Genomic DNA, 13,299 nt, shown 5'->3' with positions numbered 1-13,299 from the left:
TAAGTGGTACCTTCAAGGCTCAAAACTTGGACAAGTCAAATTATATAGATACTTGGAGGTACTATTAGAGGAGAGGGGGTCATTTTCCCCCCAGATAACTGATTTAGTATGAAAAGGAAATAACTGGTTGCTTGCTTTTCATTCCTTATTAAGAGTGTTAGAGGGCCCCAGTTACAAACTTCTGTTACAAGTGATAGCCGCCAAGTTAATTTCAAGTGTTACTTCCGGTAGCAAAGCCCTGAGGGGTAGGGATGCAATCACCCTGAATGGGATTATTGGGAACGTTTTTAGATTGCTTTTCCATCTTCCCAAGCAAGCATCTCAGGCCCAAATTAGGCTGGAGTTTCGGTGTGTGAATCAAGTGATTGCAAGTCAGGGGGCCTATATTAAACTTTGGAAAAGAGTTCAACTTGCAAACGAAAATGGAAGTAAAGCTCTTTGGAAAGAGCTAAATATGGAACTAAGATACTCCTCACTGTTATATTTGGACCAGTCCTTGGATGATCTGGGTGCCCGTTCATTATGGGATCAGAGTTTGCCAGTGGCCGCTTTAAAAAAAAGTATTAACGGTATGGTAAAGAAAAAGACCCTGGATGTGGATCAGAGTCTCCTTGCAGGTAGATCTCATTCTTGGTTTATAATTAAGGAATATAAAATGCTAAAATGCCAGGTGTATCAGGACCGGGGTTGGTCAAAAAAAATATAAAATATATTTATTAAATATAGGTATGGTCAACTTCCAGGAGGTCAAGATTTTGCACAAAGGGCAAGTGCAGGATTAACATCATCTTGCTCTCTATGTGGAAGCGGAGTAGGGGGTCTGTTACACCTGATTTGTATATGCCAAAGCTTAGGGCAAGAATGAAGAAGGTACCTCAAGGTTATGTTCAATCAGAAACTCATACATACTTGTAGGCAGGCTGTGATTGCCTGTTTTAATTCCTCACATTCTTCATTGAATGTTAGGTTAGTAAAGTTTCTAAGTCAGGCCTCGAAAAAACAGGAAGTTCAGAGTACGCTAAAATCAGTAGTGGATGCGGAACTAGTTTGAGTTCTGGTCTTTAGATTTATAACTGAGAAGATGCCAGCTGACATACAGAGTTTGCTAGTCAATAAGGTCTTAGCCAATGAGAGAATGGTATGGTAGGACTTTGTTTTCCTTTCTTTTTTAATTCAATTAACAGTGGACTGTTTTAAGGAGATTAATATGTTTTATATGTATTAACAAAATGTAATGGAATTTTATTTAAGGTCTTAAAATTTCTATAAGACTATTTTTAAATTGTACTAATTCATATCATGGCCTGTGTAAAGATTTTAACTAAAGATGTGTTTTGCACAAGCACCTTAGGTCCTTGCTTCAAAAGGTTTTAGTTGGGTAGTTATGACAAACAAATATATTATTAAAAAAGTATAAATTATCACTGATTCACACATTTGCATTTCAAAGTGTAGGTGCTTACTAAGAATGTATTTTAGACAATTGCTTACTGCTGATTTTTACATTGTTATGGTTTTAATTAACTAAACAATAAAGGTTGACTTGGTCTTAATAGAAGTGATGGCTTTTTCCATTCAAAATAACTGTGGATTTGTCAATATCGAGTAACAAAACATTGCCCAGTCAAAGAATAGCTTCCAGAGTATGAGCTATTACAATAGCGAGGAAGTGAGCAAACAGACTATATTTTTTTGTTAATTTCCATATTTTTCCACATTGTAACGAAACAAACATTCAACAGCATGAATCACTCCCCAGGTCATGATTTACTATTCTTAACTCCACATCTACATATCTTTAAAGTAGACAAATCTTAAAGATCTTCAGTTTTGGCAACAAAACTGAAGCCCCTGTAACAGCCCTTGATTGCCAGACTAAGACTTGGCAGAGATGTACAGTTCCTTTTAGTACTGTGAGATGCTTGTTTTCACAATTAAATCAGAGACTGCTTTTATTATGGGATGCACCTTACAATGTGACTGAGATGTACTTTAAAGACAGTGTCTTTATTGAATCTCATACATTTCATGTGCAGCACAATTTCAGAGTGGTTGGGTGAAGAGGTTGCAACTGCCCTTTTTGAGCTAGTCCAGTGAGCCACACCTCAATCATGTTTGTCTGTTTTTTTCAGCTCACAGGAAGTAATTACACTTCAATGCATGGAGTCCTTTGTTATCTGAAAAGTACACTCATTAATAACACCTTCAATTCCACATCATACATACATTGTAAATAGGAAGCAATGCCTTCTTGTATTTGTGGTGCAGTAAGCTTTTTTGTAAAGGCCTTTGTGATGACTTGGTACAAGTTTTTGCTTTTTTAGGGTTTACATCACAAGACTGCCTCAACCAAAATTGGTCTGATGTGTCTTGCAAGATCTCAACTTCTTATATTTTACATGCATTAGATACAGAAAACAATGTGTTGTGTTTTGCACTGCTGCGGCTTTTTTTGAGCGACTTGATCTTGAGTTGACAGGTGTTGCTTCTTTGTTCTGTTCTAGTTGTCACTATTTCACTCTCCTAGCACCCGCCCTCCTTGCTGCAGTTCAGGCAGGCACCTTATAGGCACCCTGTTTTTGTTTTTTTAGAGTTAGGAGCCAGCATTTTATAAACATCCTCTGTCTCTGGTAAGGGGACCAGTATTTCTACTGCAAAGCCCTCACTCCTGCGTATTCCACTATCACCATCATTACTTTTGGAACCTTTGCCCCCAAGATTAGCATCACTATCATTACCGCTGAGGACCACTGTTAGAATAACGACCACTGTTACCACCAACATCACCAACCATAGTGACCATTCTATCCACCACTCAGCCCCTGTTTGAGTGGTGCATTTTACAGTGTTTAGGTATGAGAGAATGATTGCGACCAGTTCAAGCACCAACACTTCCTGTCTAGCCCTCAATGCCCTGCATATTGCTTTACCACCATTAACATCAATGTAACCACCACTGTTATTGATGCCACCTCTACAAGCGCCAGGAGCACCATCACCACCAATTTCACTATCTTCATAACTGCAACCATGCCATGTTTGGGCGTGTTTGTGTTTAAGAGTACAGTGTGTTTGACAGTGTTGAGAATACATGTGTAACTGAAAGTGCAATCCGGGCATGTGTTTGAAAGACTGAATTTATATAACATATAGCTGCTGGCTTTTTAGGACTGGTCTAGAGAGTCAGCTTTAGCTTCGTCTTAAGCAGATTACTGTATCAAATATATTATATTGTCACCCCACCAGACACTATAGACAGTGTGGGGGGCAGATCATCCCACTCCAGCCATTGCCTGTTATTCAATGCCAAATGCATTTTGTATCAGCTCACTGGAGATCCTTTCTGTAGTTGGCTGGCCAGGCAGTATAAATTAAATTTTGGCTTTTTGTTACAATGCTTGCTGTGTTCCCACATCGGGAAGAGGCTGGCACTCACAAAGGATTTTGCATTGGTCTGTCAACATCTGTTCTACAGTGTCATTCTTGTTTCAGTTTATCCTTGATAGCGCCTTTAAGATTATTATTGTAGAGGGGGGGGGCGTGACCAACAAGATAGCCAACCGGCTCCTCTGAGCAAGAGCTCCCAGAGCCAGCCACAGAATCCTGTAGTATCCTGCGGTTCTGGAGCCTCATGGACACCGCGATCCACATGTGTGAAGAGGAGAGATGAGGAGAAGCAGCACTGGAGAGGGATAGGCCCGGGGACTCTCTCTCTCTCCCTCCCCAGCAGCTCGGTGCAGGCCAGCAGATTGGGCCTTGGCCCCAAGATGGCAGGTGCAGCATATCACACCCTTTGTGCCTGAGGCTGCTGCAGGCCCTGGATGGCATCCCTGGAGCCGGAGAGAGGTGCAACTGGAGAAGAGAGGTGAGCCTCTGCCTGTGACTCTGATGAGAGGGGGCTGTGCAGAGGGCTGCTGGAGGCGCTGGATGTTGGCCGGGGGCTGCCTAATGCTGATTGGCTGTGACTGTATATTTCAGACACGTAGCAGGCCTGCTTGGAGTACTGCTGATCCTGGCCTGTCACTTTTCTTGTGCTGGATGCACCTGGCCCCACACGGGCAGAGGGGATAACTGGCACGGCTCAGTCACTGTCTGGACTCTGCTGCATGGATGGATGTGATTGAGGGGCCTACTAGGGACTGTGGTGACGAGAGGCTTGAGGGTCGGGAGTCCACCTCACTCCCCCCAAAAAGAGCCGAGGGCGCAGTGGTAGAAGACAGACTGGTCCCCCTACAGTTGCTGGGGGATTGACCTGGGGGCTACCAGATGCAGTGAAGAGGCAAGGCCTACATTGGGGCTGGATAGGAGTGCGCTGACTGGGCCTGGACCCATACGGAGGGCCAAGAGAGGTAGGCCAAATAATTATGGGGAACGACTGAGGTGACCTAGACTGCTGCGGAGTGGACTTGCCCGCTTTCCCCTACCTGGTCGCCACTAATGGAGCAGCCACTACAGAGGCCTATGTGAGCTACTGGGGGGGGGGCGGTGGGGGACCCAGAAACAGATTGATGTTAGGTCTGACACTGGGGCGCCCAAGTGTACCTGGCTGCTGCCTGGTTACAACCCATCAGGTCCTTGACATGCTTGTTGACTGGTGTGCTCCGTGAAGTGGCACTGAAGGTAACCTGCAGGCGCAAGGCAGTGGTGGGTGCCCGTCCTCCCTGTTGAGGATCTGAAAGGCATACTCTGTCCCGGAAGAGTGCTGGTGGGGGGGTAGTGCCAGTAGAACAGAGAGGAATACCTGAGGACGGCGGATTACCACTGTGGACGGGGTTTTGCTCTCCCATCTGCATTTTCAGTGGGGCACTGTCGAGTGAGGTGGCAGCCTGCACTGGCGGCATCTGCAGGATAAGTGATTTAACGGGGCTCCACCTACAAATGGTCCCGAGCTGGGTGCATTGCTGTGTTGGAGAGGTCCCCTGGTCACCATGCTGAGGTGTGCTGGTGGACTGTGATGCTGCGGGAATGCACCTGCTGTGCGGGTCCCACTACATGTGTAACAGCTGGATTCGAAGAGAAGGGAGCTTCCTACCATCTGCCTGACCCATGTCCATGCCTGAGTGCTGGGAGAGTCCCACTGACATTGATCTGCTGCACTTCCCGGCGCCATGGGTAAGGACAGGATGGCTAAAGGCACCCAGCAGACTAGAATGAAACAGTTCACTACACCAGGCGTGAGTGAGGGCTCACAGCCTGGGCAGGGCATCAGGAGTTGCCCGCAAGCCCTCTGGGGCCTAGATCCTGGTGGCAATTGAGGCCCTGGACAGGCGGTACAGGAGAAGATTGCAGCCATGGCAGTTGATGTAAATTGAGGACGCATCTGTGTGCGGTGGCAGAAAGATCTATCGCCACTGAACAACAGGTGACTACAATGCAGACAGACCTAGACGCCCTGAAAGCTACCATGGCCACCCTGGAGCTTAGGTTGAGCAGGCTGGAAGTGAGGATGGAAGATGCAAAGGGGAGGTCCCGTAGGTGCAATTTGAGATTTGTGGGGTTCCCTGAGGAAGTAGAGGGAACCGCCCCGGAATCATTTCTTGAAGACTAGATTAAGAGGTCGCTCCCTGCAGTACAATTGTCGCCGGTGTTTGAGGTGGTGAGGACGCACAGGGCCCTGGTCCGTCTGCGCCACTCAGCGCCCCCTCGTGGATGATCATTGCTATGATTCTCAAATACAGAGATCAAGATACTATACTGCAGGAAACACGTAAGTACAGGGACCCGGCCTACAAGAATCACACCATACATATTTTCCCCAGACTACATCAGGTCGGTCCAACTCCAAAGACAGTCCTTTACTGGAGTTAAGCAGAAGCTGAAAGCGATGGATCTTACATATGTGCTGCTGTACCCTGCTAAACTGAAGGTGCTCCATGCCGGCCGCTCACATTTTTTCCAAACATCAGAGGCTGTATGGGACTGGCTGGAGCTCAGGAGGCAAGTGTGTCCCGGCAACCCCCTCTGGGAGGACAAGCAGAGAGGCCAGGAGGCAAGCAGACTACAGTACGGAGAAGGAGTAAGCGCCGGCATCACACGAGCTCTGACGCTAAAGGGATAGTCCGCCTAGATGGTACTCTGAGTTTGGAACAGTTGCGGCAAGAGACAGAGGAAGCCAGGCTGCTGGTGAAGACCACAACGTCTGTGGTGCCCTTGCAGTCTGGGTCACTTCGGAGAGAGGATGCCCAGCTTTGGAGCAGGAGGATGCCCGGATGTAATGTATGAAGCCCTTATTGTGCCCTGCCAAGGTGTTGGAGGCTGGCCAGTGTGCCTGGGTGATTCCCCAAGACAAATGAGTAACATTTAAAATGAAGGACTGTAATGTGCTGTTTATTGGGCCTTTCCCTCCCCCTCTCAGTGTGAGATGTTGTGATTGTCTCTGATCCTTTGTGGGTTCAGGGGTAATTTTGACTTTCCTCTCTCCCCTTCTTCCTCCTTCTGGCCTTTTTGTTCTGCCTGGGGTTGCTGGGGAAACGGGACTGCTTTACAGTTGGGGCCATGGCTGCATGAGGTGACTACTCCCTTCCTGTTTCTTTTATACTGTTCTTCTCTCGCTTGCTCCATTACTACTCCTTTTTTTCTCTTCCCTTAACTACAGTTATTGTTGTGCTAGCAGTGGGAGGGTGCAAGTGTGAACTAGGTGCACATAGGGGTGTTCTGGAGAGATTGGTCTGTACACGACCATATGACACCTCAACTTCTGATGGGAGGTGAAGGACAATCTGGTATGCTGCCTTTCCTTAGGCCAGATGGTTCCATATACAAGTTGGGGAGACAAGTTGGGTCAGTGGTGTTTACCCGGTTTGGGATGTGGTTGGTTGGGCTTTGCTGTTTGTCGTACGAAATTGGCTGATAATACACTTTGTGCACATGGATGTTGTGTTGAAGCTTACAGGGGGGAGCTGTATCCTTTCTTGCCTCTTGGTCGGGCGGCGGGTGCTGGGGCGGGCCTGGGACGGGGGAGGGGGGGGGAGGCTGTGGACCAAAATATACAGGGATGTGTGATCTAATATGCTTTCTCACGTGGAATGAGAGGGGACTGAATTCCTTTGTCAAGCGCTATAGAGTACATACATCTCTCAGGTGGGTCAGAGTGCACATTGCTTTCTTGCAGGAGCCTCACCTCTTAGATGCTGAAGCCCAAAAGTTATTTTTTTTTTAAAGTGGAGGAGACCGCTCTACTCCTTCACATATTACTCTTATGCTAGTGGGAGTCTCGATCTGGGTTGCCCCCAGGGTACCACTGCAATTAAGAGGACAGGTAGCAGGCAGATATGTGCTGCTCCATGGGATACGCGATGGACGAGCGATATGTCTATTAAACGTTTATGCCCCTAGACGGACGATGATGGGTTCTTCAGGAACCTAGAACAAGAGCTTCTGCCCTACATTGGGCTCACCATAATTTGGGCTGGGTACTTCAACTGCGTCCTTGATGGCAATTGGGATAGAAGCCTGCCCAGGCAGGGCACCAAGCCCTGTCAGCTAGACTTTGAGAGACCATGGACAGACTGCTCTTTGTGCATGTTTGGAGAGAGCTTCACCCTATATCTAGGGTGTACTCGTGCTACACACCTACTCATCAGGCAGACAGCAGACTGGACCATCGTCTATTGGCAAACAACAGTAATTTAAATGTTAGGAGGGCAGTCTATCAGGTGCAGTTCCTGTTGGATCAAGCCCATCACTGATTGGACTTGAGACACCTGATCTCCTGCAAGTGGGCCTGTCATGAGAGACCACTTTTTTCCATTATCTGGGGATGTGGGTGACCCATTTTCCTAAGCTGCAATATGAGCTGAATATGGGCAATGTACTGGATGGCCTCAAAGTTTCTATTCAATTATGGAATACCCCCTGCTCTCTGTAATGGGCAGAGTCACACTAAGCAAAATGATCCTGCTCCCCTGCTGTCTATGTGTAATGCGGGACTCGTTCTGAGTTGCCAATATCCATGTTTCGCCAAATTGATAAGCTATAATATCTTTGATATAGGCTGGAAGGAGATGTAAAGTCTGCCTTGTGGTCTTGAAACTAGATTTAGTGGAGGGGGACTGGGGCGCCCATATCTCCATCTGTATTACATGGCAGGCCTGCTCCGAAGGGCAGCATTGTGGTGCGACACACCACTAATGGGAGAAGAAGCTGCTGGAGCGCTCCGTGCACTTACCAGAGCTCCCTGCACAGCTTATGTGAGGGCTCCAGACTCCCAGCAGATGTCCCCTTTGGGGTATCACAGCTCACCCGGACATGGGAGCGGGCAGTTACACGAGTGCTGCAGTGGGCACCCTATGCACGCCTCCTACATATTTGGTGGCTGCACCCCTTTGCGCAATAGATGTTTCAAGGTGGAGGGCAGGTGGCTGCAACAGGGCAGGAGATTTATATCAAAATGGCGCTTTTGTAACTCTGGAAGAGGCCGGGCCCTTTTTGGTATTGGCCAGGGACAATTCCTACAGTACGCCAGCATATCACAGACAGTTCGGAGATTTAGGTATCCTTCCCGGAGGAATCGGTTGAGTAATCAGTTGCAGACAATACTAGACCTAGGCTCCGATAGGGGGATCTTATCCCATCTATATGCTGCCATTAAAAGAGAGAGACAGCTGTGTCAATGACACGCAGTGTGGGACGCAGACCTGGAAATGCCGCACACGGACATGGAGTGTACTAAGGCCTGGGCACTGGTACGGGAAGGGTCTATCAGTGCCAGATTTAAGCTGGTGTAATTTTATTATCTACATAGAACGTACTTGACAGTGACTTCACCGAAAAACCAGTCGCATATGGACAGTTGTGCACGCTGTGGCACATCTCCTGCTGGATTCGGACATTTTGGCATGCGATAGCGCAGGTACAGAAAAAAAATAACAGCAGTTAGACTGGAATTGACTATGAGACATTGCTTGTTGGGACTGCTACCCCTTCCCAAAAAGGGTTGCAAAATGGCATACCGGTTTGCGCAGTTGGGGTTGGTTCTTGGGAGGCAACATCGCTATTCACTGGGCCAGTCCAACCTCCTCAACGTGGGACAAATGGCTAACTGATCTCTTGGAATGAGCAACAGCTGAGGAGTGCAGGCTTTGTGTGGTCTGCATGGACGACTATGCAGAGCGTGATCTGGAGGTCTGGGTTTGCATGATGGAACAACTGAGGGGGGTGGGGACTGAAGAAGAGGTGACAGATGGGTTGCTGAATGAGTATCCACACAACTCGAATGTTGATCGCTCCTCTGACGACTCAGATTAATGGGAGTGCAGAGGAGGAGGGTAGCAGTCACGACAGTGTGTGACAGTTGACCCTGGCTGCGGAGTGAATGGATAACATGGGTTGTTGGCAGCTGCTGGTTGACCGCCCAGACCGTGTGTGTGTGTGTGTGCCCCCCTTCGCCTCTCCCCCTTTGAGCGCCTTGATTTCTAAGTTTGACAGTTCCTCACATTCCTCTGTCCTCCCGCCTCCTTTGCCCCCCTTGCTGTTTAGACTGCTGGAGGTTCAACTGTTCTCTCTAGCTCCTCTGCTAATGGAATTGTAAGATAGTATATTGCAAGCAACTGCCATACTATTGTTGTTGACTATTGTTCAGCACTGGTGGGGTCTTCTGTATTGCTTATATAAAATTTGAATAACCAAATATGCAACAAAAAAAAAAACAAAAAAAAAAAAGATTGTCCAAGCATGTTCACAACAACACTCCCAGCCTCTTCCATTCCTCATTGCTGGATGACTTCTCACCAGAGCAGCGGTGGTGGGTAACTGTGGGCACACGCTATGCAGTCCCCAGGTACTACTAAACCGCACCGCCAGTACTTACACCACCATTTACAATATGATTATGACTCCTTACCACCACGACAATTAGTAATATCATTGCTACGCCTTCAATTACCTTCCCCTCCAATATCACTTCCATTAACACCACCAGTTAAAGGCAAAACCTGTTTGTTTTGCCAGTGCTTGATTTTACTATCAACATTTAACCAGTCTATTTTTTCCACAAGAATAGAATGACATGGCTAAAATAATGAAAACATTATTAAACAGATTATATGCTAAAATTGATATGAACCATTTAAGAGCTAAGAAATAAAACAGGAAAGAATGTTCTTATACATAGGTTATGTTGGACATACAGCTGAAAGAGGTCCTGTCACAACAACTAGTGATATTCAGGACACATTCTCCCTTTTACCAGTGTCAGAAATAATTGCCAGATAGAATTATACCTGTAGCAGTTAAAGAAACGTTTTCTAGAAACTAGTGTGTGGTTTTCTGAACTGCGCAATCTAAGAAAAATCCAATTTAAAAAGCAAGAATTTTAATGAAAATTGGTCTGCCCACAAAAAGTGTTTGAGAATGCAATTTTGTTAGCATTTATGATGCTGTGTGTAAATGCTTCATTTGTTTCCCCTTAGCGCTCCACAGTCTTTTGTTAATGAGCGCGGTCACTTAGTCATTCATTCATTCTGTGCCACCTGGTTGATGCAAAACTGTAGTCCTACTTCTGTCTTTGTGTAGTGTCCCAGTTTTTGGTTTTCACAATCTGGTCACCACATGAACCCACCGTTATCTTCAGGTTCAATTGATGAAAAACGAAGAATATGTCCAGAGGTGAAATATAAGCTCTTGCTATTCATGACACTAATCAAAATTGTGATAAGTCTTATATTTCACCTAGACCCCAATTACTCTGGCCACCAAGGGGGGGGGGGGGGGGCAATTTTATCACCCCTAATATTGTCCAACATTGAAAAGTGTAAAGAATAGCACCAAAATACGATTATTGCTTGAACATGGGCCATACAATTCATATGTTTGTGACTGTAAATGGGGCCTTGGCCAGCACCCCTCACTGAACTGCAAGGTTACGTGAGACCTCTAGACAGTGTTAGGGGCATGGCCTGGTCAGTGAGACTGCGGGATTCAGATTTTCCAACAATCATGAAGGTATTTAATGTTAAAGGTGCAAGAGAGGGGCTTAAGGGGCGGTGAAAAGGGACAATAATGCCGAGTAGTATGGTAAGTAAAAGGAACACAAGCTTCGTAAAATTAAAAACACCCTTTTTGACAATTTCGAAAGAGGGAGAGCGTGTGTGTCTTGAGCATGCATATATGTAAAAATATCAGGTGAAATCCGATGTACACCTCACCATACCAAACAAAGCAAAGCACGTGTACCCAACTATCAGAAAATCTATGTTTGGGGGTGTAGCGCCCCAAGCCCACCGAGGGAGGCAAGGCCCCCCAAGTACTGTGCTTAATCCAGGTGGTTTCCAACGTCTATTGCTGGAAATCAATGGGGAAGGTGTGGGTATTTCTTTCTGGGGCCCTTCTGCGGTCTCTGTCCTTTAGAAACGGAATAAACTTGGTGGCGAATTGCCATTAAGAACCATTAAAGACCGGCCTCGCTTCTCGTGCATCTGTACGGTCAGACTGGCCTACAGAGGAATAAGGCAATGCCACATGGGCGCCGCTAGTCCCATAGGGCAGCGTGTGGGCCTTCTTTACGGTTCACTGATCAACATTCAGTTTACTTCCCTGATATGCCACAAAGGTTTCCTGTAGCAAGCTCACACCCATGCTCCCACCTAAACCCTGCAAAACACTTACACAGCATGTCCTTGCAAACTCAAAACTGCCCCACTTTGATAACATGGGCCACGTGTTAGTTATCTAATTCACGAATGTGTTCCACGTGTTTTGTGCTAAGGCCCATTTTCTGTTGCAGTCCGACTCTGGTGTCTGAATCTTATGTTTGTATGACTGCGCATTTGTCAGCTCAAGGGCACTATTATGTAGCTTAATTTTGCTAACAGCTAAAAACAAGAATTAGGTCAGGTTTTACTGTTTTGACGGAGGACATATATCTTGGCACACGAGCGCGAGACAGTCAGCAAGAGTAGACAAAAAGAACTAAAGTTATAAAGTAGCCTCTCGTGCAGTTTAATGTATCCACTCAGGGGAAGGGAAGGATACTTGCAGGTAGTAGCAGCATTCGGCCAGAGACGATTTCCCAGCCGAGCTTCATAACCCAACCCTAAAAAGAGGGTAAATGGCACGTCAGCTGATGGTGCTAATGCAGTTGTAAAAATAGAATAAGTGTACAATATCGTCGAATAAAATAACACAGGCCGAGTCAAACATCGTGATGGATGAAGTAAATGGGCGAAGTAAAAGTGCAATGCAACACAGTTAATATTAACCAGGAGGGCGCACGCAAGGGTTTCCAAAACGAATGTCAGGGAGTTTCTATGTTAAATAGGTTCCACATACGTCAAATCCAGGCTGGTAAGGTATGCTCCGAGGCACCCAAAGTAGCATTTCCAATGTGAAAGAGCATGATGTACATGAAAGCAAAACAGTCATAATAAATTATTCTTACATATCGCTTCTAGCGCTGCAAACGACAAACACCTATTTAATGAATCGAAATAACCGACCTTCGGACTCCTGACATACAGAACATGTTGGTCAGCAGCAAACATTACATTACCTCAATACTCAGTGCAGAACAGGTGGTAAATTGTCTTTCAGACTTATAAATGCGCCGCTCTATTGGCGGTAAACCGACAGCCCCCACAAGCGTGAAGCAAAACGTAGCTTTTTCCAGGTCCCCAACTGAGTGCAAAGCGATCAACGTTTCACTCAGACCGCACCCCGCGCAGAAACAATTTACGAGCCTCTCCTAGACCAGAGCGAAGTTCAATTAACAGGTTCCAAGCCTCTACAACTGGAAACCAAAGAAAAGAGTTGGTCAGCGTTCTGATTTTGTTTTCCTCGGCCACTCATATAGAAAGACGAATTTTCTGGATGTTCTGTTAACTGAAAGGGTGAACAAGACATTCATAGAGAAGAGCTTCCGACTAATGAAACTTACAAAAGAAGAAGAAAAAAAAAAAAAAGCCTTAAAGACGCCGACGATTTAAAGACTTGCCTAATTTGAATAATTAATGCTAGTTAGCTTTGTAAGAGGCCGACAGTTTGAATTTTTTTTAAGGCTCTTCTTCTTTACTATTGGCTGTGCAGGCATTAACGTCATTATCTGCAAGCAGGGATTGTGGGATTTTTGTGGCTATAAAAGCAGCAGGCGTAGTACCGTCGCTGTCTTTGTTGTTTGTCAGACGTGGGGGTTGATAGATTTTATGTTCTATTATTATTATAATAGAAAAAAGAAACTTTAATGTTTTTTAGGGAGTTCCCAAGCTATTTGTGCTGATTACATGTGATTTTCTTTTGCAAAGTTAGAGATACGGGAAAAACAAGGTGATAATCTATTGAGCCGTTTTTGTGGAAAAAATATTTTTT

At 46.0% G+C, this 13,299-nt stretch overlaps 1 long non-coding RNA gene across 1 annotated transcript in view; it reads right to left on the bottom strand.

Annotated features, from left to right (window-relative positions):
- Positions 1–12,700, bottom strand: part of LOC138260771 (uncharacterized) — a 77,649-nt gene extending 64,949 nt beyond the window's left edge. The window contains exon 1 of the long non-coding RNA XR_011198978.1: positions 12,488–12,700. This is a non-coding gene — a long non-coding RNA (uncharacterized lncRNA). The remainder of the gene's footprint in view (positions 1–12,487) is intronic.
- Positions 12,701–13,299: the final 599 nt, after the last annotated feature.

This window comes from Pleurodeles waltl, chromosome 10 (genome assembly GCF_031143425.1).
Source record: "Pleurodeles waltl isolate 20211129_DDA chromosome 10, aPleWal1.hap1.20221129, whole genome shotgun sequence".
NCBI classification, from domain to species: Eukaryota; Metazoa; Chordata; class Amphibia; order Caudata; family Salamandridae; genus Pleurodeles; species Pleurodeles waltl.
This window is presented reverse-complemented; position numbering and strand designations above follow the sequence as displayed.